We start from the raw sequence: 27,423 nt of genomic DNA, 5'->3' as shown, positions 1-27,423 counted from the left end.
CGTGATTTGCAATAACACCACTCTTGTGTTGTGATCAGGGGCTGGTGCCTTGCAGATATTCTGACAATATAGTGGTAGAATTTGCCACATCTCCTTATCTCCTGGTAAAGTTAGAGATAAAGTGTATGGTAGAGGTACCAACATTCATGTGTCATGGTTGGCAAGGACTAGATGGTTGCCTTGGTGTTTTTAAGCGACTTGCTCCTTTCCTACAGAGGATGAATTTTAGAGAAATTAATCCTTATCACTCAGTAAAACATAAAATCAGTAGATGTTACTACCCAGGACACAGATAATGCAGGTTGTGAAAGATAGATGAGATTTGAAATAGAGGGAGTCAGAAAATAGAATTGGGAATTTTTTCCAAATATTACAGTCTATGTATGAAAGAAACTTTATAGATTTTTTTCCAAACCTGCATAAGTCTTAACAATTTGCATTAAATTATTAATAACGTGTTGTGAGGATGAAAAATACTTTTCTAATTTACTACTAATAAAAAAATTTTTTTTGATCATCCATGCTAGAGGAAAATATAAGTTATGTGTCTCTTTTCTCTATAGATAATATAATATCTAATAACATTTTGTCAAAATAGTAAAAAAGTATTTTAGAGATATAGAAAGCTATTAAATAATCCATATATCTTACTTTTAGGGATTTTGTGAGGTTTGTGGTATTTGTTACCTTTTTACCATTTGTAATTTATGTCACTTCATTTTAAATATTCATATTTATATATACTTTTGTAATTTAAATTCTGTATTTATTTTTCTTAAAGAGAACCTCCCCAAAACGGGTTTTCCCTGTTATTGAAGAGTTTTAAAAATAATGATTTCAGTACATCTATAGCTAAAATTGTTTCTAATTTGCATTTAACAAAACTTCTCTTTGTTAACCCGAGTCAAATATCAGTAAACAAGGCCAGATGGACACATTATATTTTATTCAATATCTTTTTAATCTCTCTGTTTCCCAACAGAATGCAATATCTCTTAATGCACAGTCACCTTGAAATTGAACCTGTAGTTTCCTATTTCATCTAAGATAAGGAATAGGGCTGTCATATATATCACCTTCAACCTGCCTTAGCATAAAGGATAAAGGTTATATCCTCTCAGAAATGAAAATGTCAAATATCAAAGTTAGGTTCAATTATCTCTGAAAAGAGATTTCGATAAACTGGCAATCTATAGTAGTGAAATTCACATAATAGAATTATAAACAGTTCTGGTTTTTAAATCATCACTGAAAAGGCATATAATACTGTATAAATTTCAGAAGAATAACATAGAAAGACAATACATGGAATTCATCAATATGGGAGAAATTTATTCAGAGAATCATCATTTAAAATACATGGACATGTTTTTTCTTCTTTAATATAAACTTTCGGTTGAAAATTAAGTATAAAAACGACTGACTACACAACAATTTGAATTTGAGATTAACAGCAAACTGTCAGTCATTGTTTATCTAAGAGTTCTACGACAAACTGTAATCATTTTTCTGTTTTAATATTGAATTAGGATGTTAGGAAATTAATGGATTGTTAGTTCACTTAAATCAGGGGTCTCCTTTGCTTCCTCTAACGGAGTCCTAGAAAATAAGGAGGTAGCGTCTGATGTCTGTGGGTCCTCAGTAACTTAGTTCCTTTACTTTATTTGCCTTCCCAAAACATTGCATATTTATAGTGTCATCTTTCAATTAAGACAGTTATTTTGATACTCAGGAATCACTATATATTCAGATTAGCCAAAAAATTACCAAAAAAAGGAGGATACCCTCATAGGGTCCCTGGGTATTTCAACATTTGATGAAAATAAATAGAATGAACAGGGATGTAGGAAATTTTCACCTCATGGATGCCACTGGAACAGTGTGTATTACTTAGAGTACCTGTAGTCTCGAACATCCCCCTGACTAAGATTAGCTATAATTATGACTGTACTGTTAAACCTGGTTTTTGTTGTTGTTTTCTTCCTTGATATAATTGCTTAAGCAACTGTGGAATTTTCAAATTCTTGTGGGGAATGGCTAATGAAGAAACCTTGTATTACTTACCATCTCAAACAGTTCAATTCAATAAATACATTATTAAACACATACTGTATCTCTAGATGTGCAGTGAAGATTAAGAAAAAACATTGAGTGGGCATCTCTAGAAGTTTTGACTGTAGCCAAGAAAGTGAAGTATATCATTATTATTAATAAACTATATACAATATTAAAATATTAACACACAATACTAATAATATGAGCATACACAATATTCATAATGTAGTTAGCATCTGAGTAGATGACAACAACACTTTGAGTTATTGGAAAAAATCAACCTGAGATGGGGGTAAAATAAAAAGAACCAAAAATTAAAGAAGTGAACAAAAAGTTGAGACAATATTATGTGCTTCATCTCTTCTGGCTTAATGTTATCTTCTAAATTATTATTATATATATAAATATATATATAATTTACATATATTCATCTCTGAAATGCCCCTTTTCAAAATGCACATTCAAACATTTAAATGCACTTGCAGGGAAATTAACTAAGGTTAAATATTGCTGATTTCCAGTTGCAACTTTCCAGTGGAATAACTAAAGAAGTCACTTGAGTTGATTAGGACACCTATAAATAATATTGCATAAAATGTATTACAAAACTATTTAAACACAGTGCAGCTTATATAAGGTGAGAAACACATAAATTTCCCAGAAAACATTTCTGAAGCATTGATCACATATACTAACCAAGGAATGCTAAAGACCAATAGAGTTTTCTAAATGAACACACTAGATATCTAATTAAGAATGACATCTTCATGTCTTTCTTACTTCACAATTTAATGAACAATAAGACTATTTACTCTATTTTAAAGCACATTTATTACCTGAATTTCAAGTACAGCTGGAATAAAGAAGACTATTTACATTTGTTACTTGTTAAAATATTTACTGTTTTTTTTTTCTTATGGCACATAAACAATCTTATTTCCCCAAGCAGCATTACTTTATGAAATCAGACAAATTAATATTAAGACATTCCTTTTGGATGCCTCAAGTTCCTAACTGGAACTAATTCTTTACCAAAGATCAGAAGAGTATTAATTACTTGGCAAAAATGTCTAAACTAGAGGATTTCAGTCTTCAGAGATGTCCTGGGAATTAAACCCATCAAAGCATTTCAGGAGCTTCAGTAAGATGATTCTCTATCAGAAAACAACCTTAGACATTGAGTACATCAATAATTGCTAACACAAAGTATTCAAGTAAAAATTTTCTACGATGGTATTTCTCAAACTGGTCTACAGAGGAGCAGGCTACTTTCACATTTACAAATTAACTTTCCTACAAACTATTAATCTTACATGCTCCCCTTTAAATAAGTCATCTATTGCCCTAGAAATAAGGCTGGACTAATTCCTTGGGCATCTCAATTGACCATGACCCTGGAGATTTGGAGGAGTACCATCCTGAACTTTACAGAAAACATACTGTCTTTTCTTCAGTGAGTGTTTGTTGTTCTCCATATTTATTATTGGTGAAAATGTCTATCTCAAATATATCCCACAAAATTCTGTTTTACTTTAGTAATATGATAATTTAAGACATAAAACTTTTAAAGTAATTTTTACAGTTTGAAGTAATTTTCCAGAATTTTATTAATATCAGAAAACTTTCAATCATGAAGAAGGGAAAATTATATATCAAAAACTTTTAATCACTACAGTAATAACAGAAAACGCTAACTCAATTACCACAGATAAGAGTTTGTAAACTTTTTAAAAAGGTCAAAGGTATTTTAGAGTATTATTTTAGTATAAGGTCAATACACAGTTATGGATTTTCTATTTCCAAGAATATGTGTATTTGAATAAATATTTTCCAATTTAAGTAACAGTTCCCATGTGAGTGATTGATAACTGAATTTGTATTTTACTCAAAAACTCAATAAGAGAAGGAGATACAGAAAAAGAAAATAAGCATATGGTAAATCAAAAAAATTTCTGAAACAATATTTCAATTATGTCTCAACCTATTGGTTTAATTTCTCCTTATAAATTATTTTTATTATTTTATTAATTAAATATACTCCTCTACAAAATATGCATCTAATATATTCATCTATAAAACATTAATTTTCCAAATGTAATCTTAAATACATTGCAGGGAAATTTACTGGACTAAGATTTAATAATGGTAGATTCCAGTTCAAGTTTTTCAGTTGAAAGACTAAATGAGACACTGGACATGTATTTAGAAAATTCAATAAAATGTCTTATGCAACCATTTAAAATTAGGAACCAGCTACATAGCAACAAAAATACTTTCCTAAATATTTCATATATATATATATATATATATATATATATATATATATATATATATATCATATATATATATCTATTAGTACTTGGATCCTAAAACACTTTGAATCTGTAAGCATCCTTCCTAGCCTCCAAGTAAATTGTGAAGTCCAGGGGAAGGAATATCCAGCAGATGGCTATGTAAACACAGCACTCAGATAGTTGAGTAGTTCCTTTACATTGCCATCTGTCATGTAATCCTCTCAGAGATTGAAATCTTTCAACTATAAAATGTTCTGCCAAGATTTCACAATGCCTATCAGCCCAACTAACAGGTAAGAAGAATTCTGCAATGGATGAAAAGTCTCTAAAACATTTCTTAATATAAATTTTCAGGAAAAATTATTAATATACTTAAAATTAATTAAATGTGTCACTTTGTCAAGCTTTAGTAGAACAACTACATTTACATTTACATAGCCATCTGCTAGTATTTGCATAGTCATACTTCCTGGGTTCCAAAACTTACTGCACAAATATCACAGTTTTTCTCAGTACAGTGGCACACCTGTCAATCTGTTCTGGTCTCTAAATATCCAGAAAACAAAGGTAGGGGAGAGGAGAAATCAACTTATAGTTGTCTCAATTTACCAGAAGTGATCGACAATTCCAGTCAATGGTAAAACAACATTTTAAATCCCTTATTACACAGACTTTTTTATTAATTTAAGACACTAAAACTGTTCCTAATATTTTTAAATGGGGAAAAAAGCACATTTCTTTTAGTGTGAATTAAGTATTAAGAAAAATTGATAATGATTGTTATGAAAAAGTGTTTTTTATATCTATTGTAACGTCTTCTCAATATACATATAATTCTGTTTCCCTATAATGCAAGTATAAGTGTAAATATATGTCTTTATTTACTCTGTGGAACTAATCCAGGATATGATTTTGACTGTTCTAAAATTGCAAACTCCTAAACAGCAGCACTATATTTAAGTGTGTGTGTGTGTGTGTGTGTGTGTGTGTGTGTGTATAAAATGTGAACACTGCCCAATAATCATTTAATATTTATTTCCTGGGAACATAAATGATATAAGAATAAAGAAGGATTTGCAATGGAAATGAGAAAATAGTTTCAACTAGTGCAATGTAGCTAAAGAAGTATTTATAAGTAAATTTAGAGCTTTGATTCCAGTATTTAAAATACAAGATTTCCAGTAGAAAATCAATGTAAAAAGGTGAAATAAAATAGCACGTTAAAATCAAAGAAGGTAGGAGGAAGAAAAGGAAAGTAAACCTATAAGAAAAATCTCAGAAATTAAAAAGTTTGTTCTTAAAAAAATTAATAAAATAATAAACCCCTAGAAGATTGTTCAAGTTAAAAAAAAGAAAGAAAACACAGGCTATCAATATCAGGAATGAAAAAAGAACCATCAAAATAGAGTCTCATGTTAAAAAGATGGTAAGAATATCTGATAAGCAACTCCGTCCAATAAATTTCACATTTTACATGAAAAGAACTAAGTCCTTAAAATTCCAACTTACCAAAATAGCACGTAAAGAAATAGAAAAACTGAATTGTTACATATCTTTTATAAAAATTTTATCTACATGTAAAAACTTTCTGCAAAGCAATTACAGGCACAGAAGGGGCAATTTTTCCTTAACCTTTGAGGACTAAATATTATCAATTTTATACAATCTCTTCTAGATAATAAATAAAAAGAGAGTAGTTTCTACTTTATCTTATGAGACCACACATAATTCAGGCCTCATAAATCAAACTTGAAAAAGGACATTACAAAAAAGTAAAATTATAGGGCAATATCTTCCATAAATGAGTCATAAAAGTTCAGAACAAAATAATTTAAAAATTAAATGCAGACATGCAGAATAATAATAAAAATGAATCAAGGCAATTAATCCCATCAATAGATAAATGAAAAAAAATGCACATTTCAATAGGCAGATAAACAGCTGACCAAAGTAAACACTTGTTCATAAAGAAAATGTAAGAATAAAGTGGTACATCCTTAATTTAATAAAGAGAATAAATATAAAAGTAGCTTATAGCAAATATCATACTTAGTTGTGAAATACTGAACACTATCCCCCTGAGTTCATGAACAAGACAAGATGTTGATTATTATTACTTCTATTCAAATTATACTGAATTCCATAAAGGAAGAAGAAAAACACGTATAAAAACTGTAAAAGAAGAATGAGTATTTAAGCTTCCATTACAAATGAAATGATTTTGTAATAAAAGAATTCAATAGAATCTACAAACTTTTAAAATTAATGTCAATTTAGCTAAGTCACTGAGTAATATACAAAAATATTTGCCTTTCTTTATATTAAGAGCTAACAATTAGAAAAGGATCATTAATTTATAAAACTAACAAAAATGTGCTAGATCTCTACATTAAAACTACAAAGTATTGGAGAAAAATTAAAGAAGGCCTACAGAAATGGAGAGATATTGGATTTATATATTTATGCACTGGAAGATTAAAAATCTCTATTAATAAGGGTTCTCCAGAGAAATCGAAACAATAAGATATATGAATTTATATATGATACATAATATGTATATTTGTATATGTTATACACAATTTGAGAGAGAGAGAGAGATTTTAAGGAACTGACTCACATGATTATGGGAATTGGCAAGTCTGAAATCTGCAGAGCAGTTCGGCAGGCTAGAGATCCAAGAAGAGATGATGCCGCAGCTCAAGTCTGATGGCAGTCTGGAGGGAGAATTTCCTCTTATAAGATTTGATTAGGAGTGTCCAATGGTAATATTTTGCATTTTTCTATTGCACACGACATCATGGACTATCAGTACTCTCCTTAATAGTGGAAATAGAGTCATTACTGAATTTAAGTCTAAACAGATTAGAGAACAATTCCAGGGACCCAGAATCAATTCAGAAAACTCATCCTAAGATTCTGTTCCTCTAGTACCACTCTCAGTAACAAGATGTCAACTCACCTCAGATTGCTATACAGAGTTAATATAAGTCCAAGTAGAATCTCAGAATGTTTTTTAGAAATAAGTTGATCCTAAAATTAATGTGGAAAATATAAAAGACCCATAAAAGCCTAACAATCATAAAGAAAAACAAATTTGAGAACTCATGGTATCAGAGATCAATACATAATATAAAGATACAACAATTAAGACAATATGGTTTTGGCATAAGATAAAGAAACATGTATACAATGTGTACTCTGGATGTGAGTTTTGATTGGTTATTAATATTACACATACCTTCTCCCAGTGCACTGCTTATAGTTTCACACTCTTAATGTATCTTTTGATGAACAGAACTCCATAATTGTAATATAGGTCAATGAATCAATAGTGATTTTTGTGTCTTGTTGAAGACACAAGTCATAAAGATATTATTCTTTCTTTTCTTTCTCTAGCTTTGTTATCTCAACATTTATACTAGACTTATCAATAATCTCAAACTACTTATTTGCATGTGTAGTTTAATGTAGGGGTCATGTTTTTTTGTTTTTGCTTTTAACTTGCTTATGTCTAAGTAATACAGCATCAATGTATTTCAAGAGCAATAATTTTTCACTGAATTGCAGAGGTATCTGTGCCACGAACTGGGCAATATTAATGAACACACTTGACTTTAGGTTGTGTTGACAGATAGAAGCCTAAATAAGGGGTCTTGAATTGTAGGATATCAGCAAACAATGGAAATGTTGACCCTTCTGAGGAATATTGATGAATTAGTTTTAGAAGAGTCAGTGGATACATGGTGTGAGTTTCAGGGTAAAAAACTAGATGAGGATTGAAGAGGTTGTTTTATTCAGTTCATCTTCGATTACTCACCTTTATATCTGTCTTACTTTTCATGATTTCTTCCTCAAGACTCTGTACTCAGTCTCTCTATGACTCTGCTTTCATTTCCATTGCAAACACTCCAGGGACATATCTGGATTATAATGCCTTCCTCTCTAGGTTGCAGCCCAAGACTCTCTTTTTGTGTGGATATTGAATTATTGAAAATCGTTGTATTGATATAAATTTCTTACTCTGAGCTTTTGAAAACATAATTCCTTTTCACTATTATTTCAATAGAATTGTTTTAGAGATAAGAAGCTGAAAAATATATGACATTTAACTTGAACCACATATTTTATATAACCACAGCACTATTAAATGGAAATGAATAATCATGTGTATGAATCAGTTTTCCTTGATATATTGCATGGTAAACATACTTGAACTATTTGAGATTTGAAAACCAGATGTTGATAGCATATGTGATGCATATAACATTTCTAACAAAAGTGAAGCAGAAACTACTTTAAATGTATAGACCTAGAAGGGTAGCAATACACATATTTGATGATGACCTTGTAATTAAGTTGAAATAATATCAAGATTTATTTGCTTATTTATCTCAACTTTTGGGAAAATCAGAATGAGAATATTCATAGTAGAAAATTTCAAAAATATATTTGACCATATGTAAATTATAAAAAAAATTAGTTTTATTAATTAAAATTCCAATGCAATTTACAAATGTTTATATATTTATAAATAAATGTTTCTTCTCTGATTCACTGTAATTAATAATATTTTACTAAGAGAGCTTGCGAGATATTTGGCTTTTGAAATGCTTTATTATGGCATACTTGTTTTTTTCACTAAATTTTTTTTTTTTAATTTTTATTTATTTATTTATGGCTGTGTTGGGTCTTCGTTTCTGCGCCAGGGCTTTCTCTAGTTGGGGCAAGCGGGGGCCACTCTTCATCGCGGTGCACGGGCCTCTCACTATCGCGGCCTCTCGTTGCGGAGCACAGGCTCTAGATGCGCAGGCTCAGTAGTTGTGGCTCACGGGACTAGTTGCTCCGCGGCATGTGGGATCTTCCCAGACCAGGGCTCGAACCCATGTCCCCTGCATTGGCAGGCAGATTCTCAACCACTGCACCACCAGGGAAGCCCGTCATTAAAGTTTTTTTGAGAGCAGTTTTAGGTTTACAACAAAATTGAGAGGGAGGGACAGAAATTTCCCATATATTCCCTGCCCCTGCACATACATAACCTCCCCTATTATCAGCATCACTCACCAGAATTAGTAGATTGTTTTTTTTAGCATGGATGAACCTACATTGACACATCATAATCACTCAAAGCTCATAGTTTACCTTAGGGTTAACTCCTGGTGTTGTACATTCTATGGGTTTGGACAAATGTTATAATGACATATATCCATCATTATAATAACATAAAGAGTATTTTCACTCCCCTAAAAATCCTGTATGCTCTGCTGATTTATCTCTCCCCTCCCCTGACATATCTTTAAAAGTCCCTGTTCTTTAATTATCGTCTTCATTTTCCTTATTGAAACGGCTTTGTTTAAATGAGCTCTACTACAACTAATAAGGGCTAAAACAATCAAATGCTTTGCTCTTTATCCTGAAAATGTGCATGCAACTTTTATACTATGAGTTCAAATAATCCTCAGATAGGTTACACATTTTATTAAATATTTATTAGAACACTTTGACCTACTGTTTACTTTTCCTTATTTATTTGTATAAACATTTTTGCTGCATTAGTATAAATTTAAAAATTTTGTAATCATTACTATTTCATTTATTTGATTTTTTTTCTTAAAATTAGAACACTAGGAGTGTAACGGAATTTTCAAAATTTTGATTTTTAGGAAAAATAAAGATTCTAATTAAATTTAAACAAGAAAAATATGATTATGGAATGCATACATTCAATATTTATTTTTTGCTAAACATATTATAATGAAATTATAAAAAAGTTTTAGAATAAAAAGCTAATGTTCAGCATTATACCCAAATTACTTACAATTGAAGATAAACAAAAAGAAAATATCAAGTGCCCATAAAACAAGCTGAAATAACAGTGTCACAATAAAATTTTTAAAAATATGTGCTCTGGAGGAAGCTAAGAGAGATTATTATAACTGAGTTAGGAAAAATTATAGGAGATGTCAAACTGTGATTAAACAGATAATGAGAGTTTAGAAAGGGATTTCATAGAAGAGGAAAATGGGAAGGTATAAACATTTTAGAAAAATGAAGAACAAAAAGAGAAAAAAATCAGTTTGACCTAGGGCACAATGGAAGTTAAAAATGGATCAATATTATGTAGCCATCTAGAATGGGGATTGAGGTGTGTATGGTCCAACTTTTAAAACTTCAAATAAATTCAATGAACAATGCAGCACTGGTACGTACATTTCAGTGAAGAAAGAATATAATCAGAAATCTATGTTAAAAGCAAAAGGTAGCAGCATTGAGAATAAAAGATGGGAGTATGGAGGGAAAAGATATCAGGAAAATAGTAAGAGGCTATATTATCCCTATTCTGGTAAAACATAAGGAAATCTAAATCAGAGGTGACAAAGAGAATGGATGGAATTTATTGATCAGTTTGAAAAATATTGCTTATGAAGGACTTAAAAAATTTTAAACTGTGTGAATGTAGATAATGAGCAAAAAATATGAGTCAAAAGTGTCCCCTACATTTTGAGCCTTTCTGATTAGGATAATGGCTGTATATTTTCTAGGGAGTCTAATTAGACATTTTCCCAGTTGAAGTAGGCAAAACTGTTATTATCCCACACTGCTTAGTTATTTTAATTATTAGTTACAATCTCTGAATACTGAACTAAAAAGTGAATATAAAAATGCATGAAATATCTATATCATTTTCCACATATGATTTAAAAAAAAAGAATGAATAACATGGTGACATGGAAAAACTGATTATAAAGATAACAAAAATAAGTCCTCACCTTATTCTAACAATCAAAATAAATCCTATGATTAAACATTTAATTGTAATATAAAATTAAACTTCAAACTATTACAGAAAACTGTAATAAAAGGAATGACATTTGACATATGATGCATCAACATTGACATGAAAGTATTTTTAAAGAAAAAAGTAGGTAAACCAATCAGATCTTTTCTTCATGTTACACATCAGTAAACCTGAACTTTTTTTGAATTGGTATGAGCTTTGGACATTTAATGCCATGGGATACATAACAAAGAAGAATAACAATTATGAATAGATGAAACTGCATATAATTTTTTTCTAAATATTGAAAATATAATTAAACTACATCCAATAAAATAAAAAATTATTTTAATCAAATTAAGATAAAAGGTTGATATTTTTAATACAATGGGTACATACAAATAAATTAGAAAAAGCATTTCGGCAAAAGTCATGAACAGCCTATTAACTAAAAAAACAATATAGATGAGTAATAATATTTGAAATATATTCAAAATACTAAAAAAAATAGTAATGCAAGTTTGCTTATTAGGAAAACTTTTTCAACTGATAGTTAAAACTGTACATATTGCACAAAACAGGCATTCTTGTATATTTCTGTCAGAATAAAACATTTCATAAAAGTATTTCCTCTTTCATAATAAAAATTAGAAATCTCCAAGATTTTCAACAAGATTTTATAGTACATATCTTGAGTATTAAAAAATATCTTGGGCTTCCCTGGTGGCGCAGCGGTTGAGAATCTGCCTGCCAATGCAGGGGACACGGGTTCGAGCCCTGGGCTGGGAAGATCCCACATGCCGCGGAGCAACTAGGCCCGTGAGCCACAATTAGTGAGCCTGCGCGTCTGGAGCTTGTGTTCCGCAACAAGAGAGGCCACGACAGTGAGAGGCCCGTGCACCGCGATGAAGAGTGGCCCCCGCTTGCCGCAACTAGAGAAAGCCCTCGCACAGAAACGAAGACCCAACACAGCCAAAAATAAATATAAATAAATAAAAATTAAAAAAAAAAAAAAGCTTAAAAAAAAAAAATCTTGAGTCTATACTTAAAATTTTAAGTGAAGAATATATTTGCTTATGGAATGCTCTTTGCCAAGCCAAAAAATATAGATAGAGAAAAAAGTAATAGAAACGGAAATATTCAAATGTCATATCTAAGTACTGGAATTATGGTAAATCACATTGTATCTTGCTGTTATTGTAATTCTTGTGTTGTTCATTACCAGATTTACTAAGAACAGTATACCAGTTTGTCAGCTATTTTTGAAAATAATTTCATTTGATTTTCATAAATTCCATGCATGATATATATCATTCCCTGTTTTGAAAATGAGAAACAGAAGGATTGAAAAATATTTTAATCTTACATTTATCTAACTTCAAAACCCATGCCTTTTCTACTCTTCATCTCTGGTGCTTTTACCTTTCCTTTATTTACCACATATTCCTTATTGGTTCTATTAAAATACATAACTGTCTTTTGAATAACAAACACCTACCAAGTGTTTCAAATGGTCCTAAACTCTCAGCATATAACAGTAAACAAAGAGACACAAATGAACAAATAAAAGAATAAAAAACCACTTGAAAAATGGAAGTAAATGGAATGAAAAGGGACTCAGTGAGGAAGACAAGCGTGTGGAATGATGATGATGATGATTTATGAAAGTAAGTATCTAAAATAATAAAAACTTGAAGAAATAAATGATGGAACTTTTCTCACTAATGAGTTGCTATGGGCCCCTTTTGACTTACCTCTACATTCTTTCACCGATTAAAAAACAGCAGGAGTTAAACAGGATTATAATCGATAATTTCTTTAATAGCTCTTAGGGATAGAGCAGATGCTCACTGAACTGGATCCAAATATTTCTATTTTATTGATTCAGTAAGCAAATGTTATCATGTCCCATCAAAGAAAAGGTTTCCATTGCGATAAATAAATAATAATTTTAATGAGAAAGACCTCCCTACAATGAGCTAATACTAAATAAGTATGAGCCTTTCAAGAGAAAAAAAGAAAGTGTGATACAGAAGGCAGAAAAAGGGAGGAGGAGAAAGGATTGTTTACCTGCTAAGGACATTTTAATAAAATGATGATCAAACAGATAAAAAATAAAAAATTATGCCTACAAACCTGAGCTGCTGTGGAAAATGATACTTCACTGTCCAGACTCAAGGTGGTCATTGCTGCAGTGTAAACAACCCTAAAATGTTAAAATCTTATTTGTATTGAATTTTCCTTGAGATCTGCCTTTGCGGAGAAAAAAACGTAGGTAGGTAAGATCATTATGTATCCAATGGCAATCTAAATGACTGCCCCTGAGCACAGGTACCCTCAGAATTTCTGCAGATGTTATGAAAATGTTCAAACACACAGCAAGAGGTCAGTATCAAGCAGTACATCAAGAAAACATGCCAACAAAATACAAAGATTTTGATGAACTTAGTTCCAATCATTGAACTTAGAATAAGCATATGTCAACCAGTAAAAATGACTTTGATTAATTAACATCATGGACCTAGTCCTAAAAACCTTCTGATCTAAAATCAATCACTTTGATTACAGGGAAGGAACTTTGAATCCAAGCAGGTGAAAAGATTCAGATAAGGAATTTTGAAACTCAACATGAGACCCACATTTATCTTAACTCCATGGTTCCAATAATTAGGATTCCAGTACACTTCATAGCCCAGGACGAAGACTACCCTCTTTATACACAGTCCTGCTTTGCTTTGACCCAATTAAAACACTGCTTCATTTCAATTTTGCCTAAACCCCCCTTTTTCCCAAATCCAAAATCTTGTTTCTTCCTTTGTTTGGGTAGAGGCTGCACTTTTGTTTGTGTCTCTCCCTTGTCCAAGCAAGAATTCAATCCAGGGCTTCCCTGGTGGCACAGTGGTTGAGAATCTGCCTGCCAATGCAGGGGACACGGGTTCGAGCCCTGGTCTGGGAAGATCCCACATGCCGCGGAACAACTGGGCCCGTGAGCCACAACTACTGAGCCTGCGCTCTAGAGCCTGTGCTCCGCAACAAGAGAGGCCGCGACAGTGAGAGGCCCGCGCACCGCGATGAAGAGTGGCCCCCGCTTGCCGCAACTAGAGAAAGCCCTCGCACAGAAACGAAGACCCAACACAGCCAAAAATAAATAAATAAAATTTATTAAAAAAAAAAAGAATTCAATCCAGTTTTTGTTTTTAAGAGTGGGTTGACTTATGAATTGACAGTTTGAAGAGTCTATGTAGATATTAACTTGGAAATCTTTGCCAAATAGAACCTTGGGACCTCCTACATGATGGTGTATATTCTAGAAGCCTTTTTTATTCATGGTTCAACTTCCCTTTGTCCCTTCATGTCAAATAATTTGAATACCAATCAATATTTACACCTCCAAATACTAAATTTAGCAGAACTAATTTTGTTCACTGAGAATTAAGAAGACACTTCTGAGATTATTTCTCTGATTTGACTCTTTAGAGAGCTCAATAGATGAGCTTCTGCTTTACTAACACTTTTTATCTTCCTTTATGTTCATTTTATACTATTAAGTATCTTTTTGTTCTATTTTTTGTCCTGATTGTCATAATCTTAATAGGGCTTAGACAATACCATTAAATCTATATCACCATTCTGCTATTCTCAGTGATATAGCAGGTATATGGGTTTTGTGAGAGTAGCATGTACTGTCTGAGGCAACCACTTTACCCTGAGTCCATGTGGACAATTCTATTCTGACTGCCTAAAAGAGAGACCGTTAGTGTGACTAACATAGGAAATCTTTGTTTCCATATTTCAGTGGTTAATATAGTTAGGGTTATTTGTTGGCTTTTATGGAATTGTCAAGAGCCTAAGACACTCTTCTAGTGTCAAGTGCCACTAGAAACTGGCTACAGTGACTCTCAACTTTGTGTAAAAAAATTTTCTGCAGCTAAGCTTTCTCCCCTTCTTGCAAAGGAAATATAATTAGCCTTTTACAGATCTTCCTCGACTTACAATAGGGTGACCTCTTGATAAACCCATCCAAAGTTGAAAATACCCTAGGTCAAAAATGCATTTAATACATCTAACCTATCAAATATCATAGCTTAGCCTAGCCTACCCCAGACATGCATAGAACACTTATATTAGTCTGCAGTTGGGCAAAGGCATCTAACACAAAGCTTATTTTATAATAAAGTGTTAAACACTTCATGTAATTTATTGAATGCTGTACTGAAAGTGACAGAATAGTCGTATGGGTACAGAATGATTGTAAGTGTATTGGTTGCTTACCCTTGTGATTTCCTGAGATGCAGCTCAGCTGCTGCTGTCCAGCATCAAGAGAAAGTATTCAACTGCAAATCCATAGCCCAGGAAAAGATCAATATTCAAGATTCAAAGTACAGTTTCTAGTGAATTCATATTGTTTTCACACTGTCATGACGTCCAAAAACTATAAGTCAACTCATCTTAAGTTGGGGATGGTCTATACAGTGGGCTTTGGCTTTTTGAAAATCTGTTTATAACCAGCTTCCTCTGTTACTCTTTCTCTTTGGAAACTTGGAGAGTAATTGCTTATAAGAAATATATATGTCGTCATGTGCCCATATAGCAATATCTAGTCAAGATAATTATACCCAACATAAAATAATCTTTCACATTATAAAAATATCTTAAGGTAGTCAGATTATGTGCTAGTTTATATATAGTAACTATTAACAAGCATTTCCCTAAATTTTATTTTATTTAAAAAGAATTTTCCTTCTAGTTTTATTGAGATATAATTGACATAGAGCAGTGTATGGGTTTAAGGTATGCAACATAATGATTTGATTTACATACAACATGAAATGTTTACCACAGTAAGTTTAGTGAGCATCCTTCATCCCATATAGATACAAAATAAAATTTAAAAACATATTTTCCTTATTATGAGAGCTCTTAGGATTTACTCTCTTAACAAATTTTATATATAACATACACAGTGGTAATTATATTAATCATGTTGTACATTACATCCCTAGTACATATTTACCTTATAGCTGGAAGTTTGTACCTTTTGAACCCCCACCCTCCCTATCCCTGCCTCTAGTAATCACAAATCTATTTTTCTATAGTTTGTTCCTTTGTTTCCTTCTCTCTCTCTCTCTCTCTTTTTTTTTTTTTTTTTTTTTGAAGTATAACTGACCTACAACACTATGTAAACTCCTGGTGCACAACAGTTATTAGATATTTCCATACATTACAAAATGATCAGTAAAATAATTCTAGTTACCATACAAAGATATAACATGATTATTGACCATATTTCCTACTCTGGACATTTCATCCCCATGACTCTTTTATTCTGTAACCAAAAGTTTATACCTTTTAATCTCTTTCACATATTTAGCTCATCTCTCCATCCCCTTCCCCTCTGGCAACCACCTGTTTGTTCTGTATCTATGACGCTGTTTCCATTTTGTTATGTTTGTTTATTTGTTTTGTTTTTTACATTCCACATATAAGTGAAATCATATGGTATCTGTCTTTCTCTGTCTGACTCATTTCACTTAGTTCATCCATGTTGTTACAAATGGTAAAATTTCATTCTTTTTTACGGCTGTGAGATGTATGTATCTCACATCTTCTTTATCCGTTTATCTCTTGATGGGTATTTAGACTGCTTCCATATCTTGGCTATTGTAAATAATGCTGCAATGAACATAAGGGTGCACATATCTTTTTCAATTAGTGTTTTTATTTTCTTTGCAAAAACACCCAGAAGTGGAATTGCTGGATTATATGGTAGTTCTATTTTTAATGTTTTGAGGAAATTCCATGCTGTTTTTCATAGAGGCTGCATTTCCATAAATTTTAAATTAAAAAATCAAAAATACCACCAGGTTGCAGCAACACCCAATATGTGTTAAATGATTTGGCTCTTCCAAAAAAATCTTCTGTTGTAGCTGAATCTCTAAGTTAAGTTTGTGGTTTTGGTTACTAAGTTACAAAATAAAAAGGAGAACAGCAATCTCAGCACTTCTTTAAAAAAGTTTAAGTCTTTAAAATTGAGTTTACAGATAAAGAGAAAACTGAGGGGTTCTAGTCCTACTTAATATAATCACTGGACAAATTAGATTTCGCTGATAGTTTTGTAACTAAAAAAGCTAAGACATACTTACTCTTATTTTTTCACACTTTCAGATATGATATATAAATTGTGTTTTATGTAAGAAGAGGAATATTTCCATTTAAACAATATTAAGTTTTCCATTCAAGATATCTTTCCACTCACTTAGATCTTTAATTTTGTTCAATAATGTTTTGTGTTTTTCAGTATACTTGCCTTGCAAATCTTTTGTTAAATTTATTCAAGTCAAATTTAATTATTTTTGATGCTATTATAAATTAGAGTATTTTAGTGTTAATCTTTAGAGTTCTGAAAAACAGTTCAAAGAACAAAAATGCTATTTGTCTAGATAAATATTTTCAATTCTCATGTCATTGTTTAATGTTTGTCTTTTACAATGTTTGAAATAAAATTACCAGGATTATTTACTTCAGGAAGGAAAAAATTCTTAATGATTATTGTGTTATCTTCTCTTTATTTCTGTTGAATGTTACACTGCCACATTGACTATGAAGTAGCCAAGGTAACTAATCTTTGTTATTCCTTTAAAAAGTCTATTCTAATGATTTGTATTTAATTTGTCTTTTCAGATTTAAATCTGAATTCTGACAAAACAGTTAAAATCTCATTTACTTTCAAAATACATTCAGGTTTTCTGGAAAGTAATTGAGTAACATAAAATATTTATCACCTCACCCTATGCAAAAAAGTAATAGAAACAATTAAGTTTGTTTGGAATTCTCCAGATTTCAATTATCTCCAAACTATTATGAGGATACTTTTTGTGAAAATTATGAAAATTACCTGATATATTGAAATAGATATGGTTTGTTATTCAAAGTACTTTTACTGATAGAAATTGTTTCAATAATTATGTGTTTTTTCAGTTTTAGAAGAGGTTTGTGGCAAAAACTGGCATAATGATGGTTAACACATTGATTTTGTTTCCAGCTTTCAAATTCTTTTCAGTTAGAAACAATTGTTGCTCATTTAATAGCATAAACCAAATGGCCCTGAAGGTTTCCAAGATAACATTTTACTAGATTCTTACAGATTAAATTTCCATTGTAACTGAATAAAAGATTCCAGTTTCTTCATTCCTTATTCTATACAAGAAAAAAAATTTAGTTAGAGCTGTTCAGTATTATAACCAACAGGAATATTTGACCTTCCTTTGCCAGAAACATCATCATTTTCTGTGTGATCTTAGAAACAGGTTACTGGGGAAGTCTACATTTGAAACTCATTTATTACTTAGCCATAAAAAAGAACGAAATAATGCCATTTGCAGAGACATGGATGAACCTAGAGATTGTCTCATACTGAGTGAAGTAAGTCAGACAGAGAAAGACAAATATCATATGATATCGCTTATATGTAGAATCTAAAAAATGGTATAAAAAATGGTACAAATGAACTTATTTACAAAACAGAAATAGAGTCACAGATGTAGAAAACAAACTTATGGTTACCAAGAGGGAAAGGGGGGGAGGGATAAATTAGGAGATTGGGATTGATATACACACACTACTATATAAAAAATAGATAACTAATAAGAACCTACTATATAGCACACGGAACTCTACTTAATAATCTGTAATGAACTATATGGGAACAGAATCTAAAACAAAAGTGGATATATGTATATGTATAACTGATTCACTTTGTTGTACACCTGAAACTAACACAACGTTGTAAATCAACTATAGTCCAAAAATACCTTATCAGATACAGTTAACATTTAACACAGCAGTAAAATTCCAAGGGACTGCTCATGGTACAAGTGTTCTATCTAAAATATCATATATTTTCAACAGTAAATAATTAGAAAAATGCTTGTATCCCTTACTTGTCCATGCAAGGATTAAGCCCTTTTTTAAAATGTATTTTTAAATTTTTAAATTTTAATGATTTGTGATTTCTTTAACATAGAGTTTTCTGATAGCTAATGCAAACAATGTGTATAAAAGGTTATTTAGCTCTCATTATTGTCAACAATAATAATAATAAAACAAAATTTATCACTGAATTTGGAGAATTATGTGACAGACTAAATTTTAAATTAAATTTATAGTGTTATATCTATTTAAGTCATTTAAGACCAGATATAGAAAAAGACTAGAACAGCAATGTATAGTGTATATTTACACTAATTGAAGGCTTCTTTAGAAAATATTTTTCATGAATAAATGCATTTCCTACTTAATATCTAAATGGATATTAACGATTAAGCATGTTAAAATTCTGCAGTAAATAAACAAATGTAAGTTTAACTTAGAATGTTCCCAAATAATATGCAATAAAATAATTTTCTGGAGTGACATTTACTAATTTTTCTTCAAATACTTCGGAAAATAAAGTCCACTAGAATGTGGACTTAGCACATTCTAGTGGACTTAGCACATTCTAAGATTATCTTTCTAAAACACAGTGAAGTAAAGTGACTTTGTTTTGAATATTTGAAGCACTGCTGTTTGAAGTAATTTTTTTTCTCATTAGTTATCTATTTTATACATAGTATCAATAGTGTATATATGTCAATCACAGTCTCCCAATTCATCCCAACCCCCCTTCCCCCCCTTGGTGTCCATATGTTTGTTCTCTACATCTGTGTCTCTATTTCTGCTTTGCAAATAAGATAATCTATACCATATTTTTAGATTCCACATATATGCATTGATATATGATATTTGCTTTTCTCTTTCTCACTTACTTTGCTATGTATGACAGTCTCTAGGTTCATCCACGTCTCTACAAATGACCCAATTTCATTCTTTTTTATGGCTGAGTAATATTCCATTGTATAGTAAACTTTTTATTGAAGTATGAAGTATAACATACATATAAAAGTGTATAGTTAATACATGTACATATCTATGAATCTTCACAAAATAAATGCATTGTTTAATTCTACTCAGAACAACATCCAGCAACTGCTCTTGTGACCACCTTTAGTCACTAGCTCTGTACTGTGCATAACAATGATTCAAAAGACTATGAAATAGTTTTTGAGCTTTATATAAGTTGAACATATTCAATATGCTACTTATAACTTTGTATCTGACTTTTATCAGTCCCCATTATGTTTGTGATATTCTTATATCCTGTTGGGTAGCATTGCAGTTTGTTTATTCTAATTGTAATATGATATTAATTTCCATTGACTATATCACAATGCATTTATTCATTCAAAGTTCATGTAGATTTGGTCTGTATATCTACATTTTGGCAAATTAGTGGTGCAGTAAACATCCTTTTACATGTCCTTTGGTGAACATATGAACTCAATCTTATTAGGCATATATTAAGGAATGTAAATTTTAAGTCATATTCAGCTTTACACATAGCCAAATAGTTCTACGGTGGCTGTATTAATTTATACTCTCACCATCAATCTGCAAGAATCTCATTTGTCTGGTATTTTAATTCTATTTAACTATTTTGATGTGTGTGTATGTTATGTTATTATGCTTTTTTAATCAACTTTTTGATTTATATACAATAAAATGCACAATTTTAATTTTCTAGTTGAATTAGTTTTGAAAAAATGCATATATCCATGTAATTACTCTCACAAGAAAGATTTTGTATATTTCGGGTATCTGCAAAGTTTTCTCATGATGCATTCCAATCAATTCTTACACCCAAATCTCAGGGCCAGGCAATGTCTGATCTGCTTTGTATCACTACAGATAAAATTTTTCTTTTCTAGAGATTGATTTAAATGTAGTCATCTAGTAGGTATTCTACTATTGATGGTTTCTTTCAGAGGTACAAAGGTGCAGATATTCATTTACATTGTTGCCTATATCAGTTGTCTGTTTCTTTTCCTTGCTGAGTACTATTTCAGTGTATGGACATTTAAAAAAATTGGTTCATCCATTCAATAGGTGGCATGATTTTGGTTACTTATAGTTTTTGGTTATTACAAAGATAAGCGAGCATTTAATATTTGGGCAGTAAGTTAGAACTCTGTGGAATAAGATTTATATCTTAGATAAATCTTTTAAAGGGCGTACTCAAATTTTTAGATTGAAATATGGAGATACTTTTGTATTTCTCACTCTTTCTTCAAATTGATTTTGGTAAACATAAAATATTTCATTAAGCAGGCATATATTGATTTCAGTGTTTAGAAAGTTTCATAGTCATAAATGAGAATACCATATATTTTAAAAATTTGTATTCCTTGAGGATATTATATTTCATCTCCAAATTCAAGTTAGGTGAATACTTTTCTAATTAATGTGCCATTAAAAACATCTCTTTAGAGTATTGTAATGAAAATGTTCGGTGCTTAGAAGTGATCCTGACTCCCTCTTGCGAGAGCACCAGAATCACACCTAACTGCTGAACAGTTATCAACAGGAAGACACTGGAAATCACCAAAAAAGATGCCCCACATCCAAAGACAAAGAAGAAGCCACAATGAGATGGTAGGAGGGGCGCAATCACAATAAAATCAAATCCCATAACTGCTGGGTGGGTGACTCACAAAACTGGAGAACACTTATACCACAGAAGTCCACCCACTGGAGTGAAGGTTCTGAGCCCCACATCAGGCTTCCCAACCTGGGGGTCTGGCAATAGGAGGAGGAATTTCTACAGAGTCAGACTTTGAAGGCTAGTGGGGTTTGATTGCAGGACTTCGACAGGACTGGGGGAAACAGAGACACCACTCTTGGAGGGCACACACAAAGTAGTGTGTGCATCGGGACCCAGGGGAAGGAGCAGTGACCCCATAGGAGACTGAACCAGACCTACCTGCTAGTGTTGGAGGGTCTCCTGCAGAAGCAGAGGGTGGCTGTGTCTCACCATGAGGACAAGGACACTGGCAGCAGAAGTTCTGGGAAGTACTCCTTGGTGTGAGTCCTCCCACAGTCCACCATTAGCCCCAGCAAAGAGCCAGGTAGGCTCCAGTGTTGGTCACCTCAGGCCGAACAACCAACAGGGAGGGAACCCAGCCCCACCCATCAGCACACAAGTGGATTAAACTTTTACTGAGCTCTGCCCACTAGAGCAACACCATGCTCTACCCTCCACCAGTCCCTCAAATCAGGAAACATGCACAAGCCTCTTAGATAGCTTCATCCACCAGAGGACAGACATCAGAAGCAAGGAAAACTATAATCCTGCACCCTGTGGAACAAAAACTACATTCACAGAAAGATAGACACGATGAAAAGGCAGAGGGCTATATACCAGATGAAGGAACAAGATAAAACCCCAGAGAAACAACTAAATGAAGTGGAGATAGGTAACGCTCCAGAAAAAGAATTCAGAATAATGATAGAGAAGATGATCCAGGAGCTTGGAAAAAGAATTGAGGCAAAGACTGAGAAGATACAAGAAATGTTTAACAAAGACCTAGACAAATTAAAGAACAAACACCTAGAAGAATTAAAGAACAAACAAACAGAGATGAACAGTACAATAACTGAAATGAAAAATACACTAGGAGGAATCAATAGTAGAATAATTGATGCAGGAAAACGGATAAGTGACCTGGAAGACAGAAAGGTGGAATTCACTGCCATGGAACTGAATAAAGAAAAAAGAATGAAAAGAAACGAAGACAGCCTAAGAGACCTCTGGGACAACATTAAAGGCAGCAACATTCTCATTATAGGGGTTCCAGAAGGAGAAGAGAGAGAGAAAGGATCCGAGAAAATATTTGAAGAGATTATAGTTAAAAACTTCCCTAACATGGGAGAGGAAATAGCCACCCAAGTCGAGGAAGTGCAGAGAGTCCCAGGCAGGATAAACCCAAGAAGAAACATGCCGAGACACATAGTAATCAAATTGACAAAAATTAAAGACAAAGAAAAATTATTGAAAGCAACAAGGGAAAAATGACAAATACCATACAATGAAACTCCCACAAGGTTAACAGCTGATTTCTCAACAGAAACTCTACAAGCCAGTAGAGATATGATGGCATGATATATTCAAAGTAATGAAAGGGAAGAACCTACAACCAAGATTACTCTACCCGGCAAGGATCTCATTCAGATTTGACAGAGAAATCAAAAGCTTTACAGACAAGCAAAAGCTTAGAGAATTCAGCACCACCAAACCAGCTCTCCAAAAATAGCTAAAGGAACTTCTCTAAGTGGGAAACACAAGAGAAGAAAAGGACCTACAAAAAGAAACCCATAACAATTTAAAAAATGGTAACAGGAACATACATATTGATAATTACCTTAAATGTGAATGGATTAAACCATTTGCTCCAACCAAAAGACACAGGCTTGCTGAATGGATACAAAAACAAGACCCATATATATGCTGTCTACAAGAGACACACTGCAGACCTAGGGACACATAGAGACTGAAAGTGAGGGGATGGAGAAAGATTTTCCATGCAAATGGAAAACAAGAGAAAGCTGGAGTAGCAATACTCATATCAGATAAAATAGACTTTAAAATAAAGGATGTTACAAGAGACAAGGAAGGACACTACATAATGATCAAGGGATCAATCCAAGAAGAAGATGTAACAATTATAAATATATATGCACAGAACATAGGAGCATGACACTACATAAAACAAATACCAGCAGCTATAAAATAGGAAATCGACAGTTAGACAATAATAATGGGGGATTTTAACACCTCACGTACACCAATGGACAGATCATCCAGAAAGAACATTAATAAGGAAACACAAGCTTGAAATGACACAATAGACCAGAGAGATTTAATTGATATTTATAGGGCATTCCATCCGAAAACAGCAGATTACACTTTCTTCTCAAGTGCACATGGACCATTCTCCAGGATAGATCACATCCTGGGTCACAAATCAAGCCTTAGTAAATTTAAGAAAATTGAAATCATATCAAGCATCTTTTCCGACAACAACGTTATGAGATTTGAAATCAATTACAGGAAAAAACCGTAAAAAATACAAACACATGGAGGCTAAACAATACGTTACTAAATAACCAAGAGATCACTGAAGAAATCAAAAAATACCTAGAGACAAATGACAATGAAAACATGATGATCTAAAACCTATGGGATGCAGCAAAAGCAGGTCTAAGAGGGAGGTTTATAGCAATACGAGTCTACCTCAAGTAAAAAGAAAAATTTCAAATAAACAATCTAACCTTAAACCTAAAGGAACTAGAGAAAGAAGAACAAACAAAACCCAAAGTTAGTAGGAGGAAAGAAATCATAAAGATAAGAGCAGAAATAAATGAAACAGAAACAAAGAAAACAATAGCAAATATCAATAAATCTAAAAGCTGGTTCTTTGAGAAGATAAACAAAAGAGATAAACCTTTAGCCAGACTCATCAAGAAAAAGAGGGAGAGGACACAAATCAAAAAATTATTAATGAAAAAGGAGAAGTTACAGCAGACACCTCAGAAATACAAAGCATCCTAAGAGACTGCTACAAGCACCTCTGTGCCAATAAAATGGACAACCTGGAAGAAATGGACAAATTCTTAGAAAGGTGTAACCTTCCAAGACTGAACCAGGAAGAAATAGAAAATATGAACAGACAAATTGCAACTAATGAAATTGAAACTGTGATTAATAATCTTCCAACAAACAGAAGTCTAGGACCAGATGGCTTCACAGGCGAATTCTATCACACATTTAGAGAAGAGCCAACACCCACCTTTCTCAAACTCTTCCAAAGAATTGCAGAGGAAGGAACACCCCCAAACTCATTCTATGAGGCCACCATCACCTTGATACCAAAACGAGACAAAGATACTACAAAAAAAAGAAAATTACAAACCAATATCACTGATGAATATAGATGCAAAATTCCTCAACAAAATACTAGCAATCAGAATCCAACAATACATTAAAAGGATCATACACATGATCAAGTGGAATTTATCCCAGGGATGCAAGGATTCTTCAATATATTGAAAGCAATTAATGTGACACACCACATTAACAAATTGAAGAATAAAAACCATATGATCATCTCAATAGATGCAGAAAAAGCTTTTGACAAAATTCAACACCGATTTATGATAAAAGCCCTCCAGAAAGTGGGCATAGAGGGAACCTACCTGAACATAATAAAGGTCATATACGACAAACCCACAGCAAACATCATTCTCAATGGTGAAAAACTGAAAGCATTTCCTCTAAGATCAGGAACAAGACAAGGATGTCCACTCTCACCACTATTATTCAACATAGTTTTGGAAGTCCTAGTCACAGCGATCAGAAAATAAAAAGAAATAAAAAGAATTCAAATTGGAATAGAAGAAGTAAAACTGTCACTTTTATCATCAGAAGTATCATCACTTTGAAGATGACATGATACTATACATAGAGAATCCTAAAGACGCCACAAGAAAACACTAGAGCTAATCAATGAATTTGGTAAAGTAGCAGGATATGAAATTAATGCACAGAAATCTCTTGCATTCCTATACACTAATGATGAAAAATCTGAAAGAGAAATTAAGGAAACACTCCCATTTACCATTGCAACAAAAAGAATAAAATACCTAAGAATAAACCTACCTAGGGAGACAAAAGACCTGTATGCAGAAAACTATAAGATACTAATGAAAGAAATTAAAGATGATACCAACATATGGAGAGATATACCATGTTCTTGGATTGGAAGAATCAATATTGTGAGAATGACTATAGTACCCAAAGCAATCTACAGATTCAATGTAATCCCTATCAAATTACCAATGACATATTTTACAGAACTAGAACAAAAAATCTTAAAATTTTTATGGAGACACAAAAGACTCTGAAGAGCCAAAGCAGTCTTGAGGGAAAAAAACAGAGAAGGAGGAATCAGACTCCCTGACTTCAGACTATACTACAAAGTTGCAGTAATGAAGACAATATGGTATTAGCACAAAAACAGAAATATAGATCAATGGAACAGGATAGGAAGTCCAGAGATAAACCCACGCACCATGGTCAACTAATCTATGACAAAGGAGGCAAGGATATACAGTGGAGAAAAGACAGTCTCTTCAATAAGTGGTGCTGGGAAAACTGGACAGATACATGTAAAAGAATGAAATTAGAACTCTCCCTAACACCATACACAAAAAATAAACGCAAAATGGATTAAAGACCTAAATGTAAGACCAGACACTAAAAATCTCTTAGTGGAAAACCTAGGAAGAACACTCTGACATAAATCACAGCAAGATCTTTTTTGATCCACCTCCTAGAGTAATGGAAATAAAAACAAAAATTAACAAATGGGACCTAATGAAACTTAAAAGCTTTTGCACAGCAAAGGAAACCATAAACAAGACGAAAAGACAACCCTCAGAATGGGAGAAAATATTTGCAAATGAATCAATGGACAAAGGATTAATCTCCAAAATATATAAACAGCTCATGCAGCTCAATATTAAAAAAACAAACAACCCAATCAAAAAATGGGCAGAAGACCTAAATAGACATTTTTCCAAAGAAGACATACAGATGGCCAAGAAGCACATGAAAAGCTGCTCAACATCACTAATTATTAGAGAAATGCAAATCAAAACTACAATGAGGTATCGCCTCAAACCAGTTAGAATAGACATCATCAAAAAATCTAAAAACAACAAATGCTGGAGAGGGTGTGGAGAAAAGGGAACCCTCTTGCACTGTTCGTGGAAATGTAAATTGATACAGCCACTATGGAGAACAGAATGGAGGTTCCTTAAAAAACTAAATATAGAATTACCATATGACCCAGCAATCCCACTACTGGGCATATACCCAGAGAAAACCATAATTCAAAAAGACACATGCGGGCTTCCCTGGTGGCACAGTGGTTGGGAGTCTGCCTGCTAATGCAGGGGACATGGGTTCGAGCCCTGGTCTGGGAGGATCCCACATGCCGCGGAGCAACTGGGCCCGTGAGCCACAACTACTGAGCCTGCACGTCTGGAGCCTGCGCTCCGCAACACGAGAGGCCGCGACAGTGAGAGGCCTGCGCACAGTGATGAAGAGTGGCCCCCACTCGCCGCAACTAGAGAAAGCCCTCGTACAGAAACGAAGACCCAACACAGCCAAAAATAAATAAATAAATAAATAAACAAGTAAAATTAAAAAAAAAAAAAAAAAAAAGACACATGCACCCAATGTTCATTGCAACACTATTTACAATAGCGAGGTCATGGAAACAACCTAAATGCCCATCGACAGACGAATGGATAAAGAAGTAGTGGTACATATATACAATGGAATATTACTCAGCCGTAAAATGG

This window comes from Balaenoptera physalus (assembly GCF_965194825.1).
Source record: "Balaenoptera physalus genome assembly, chromosome: 4".
NCBI classification, from domain to species: Eukaryota; Metazoa; Chordata; class Mammalia; order Artiodactyla; family Balaenopteridae; genus Balaenoptera; species Balaenoptera physalus.
This window is presented reverse-complemented; position numbering follows the sequence as displayed.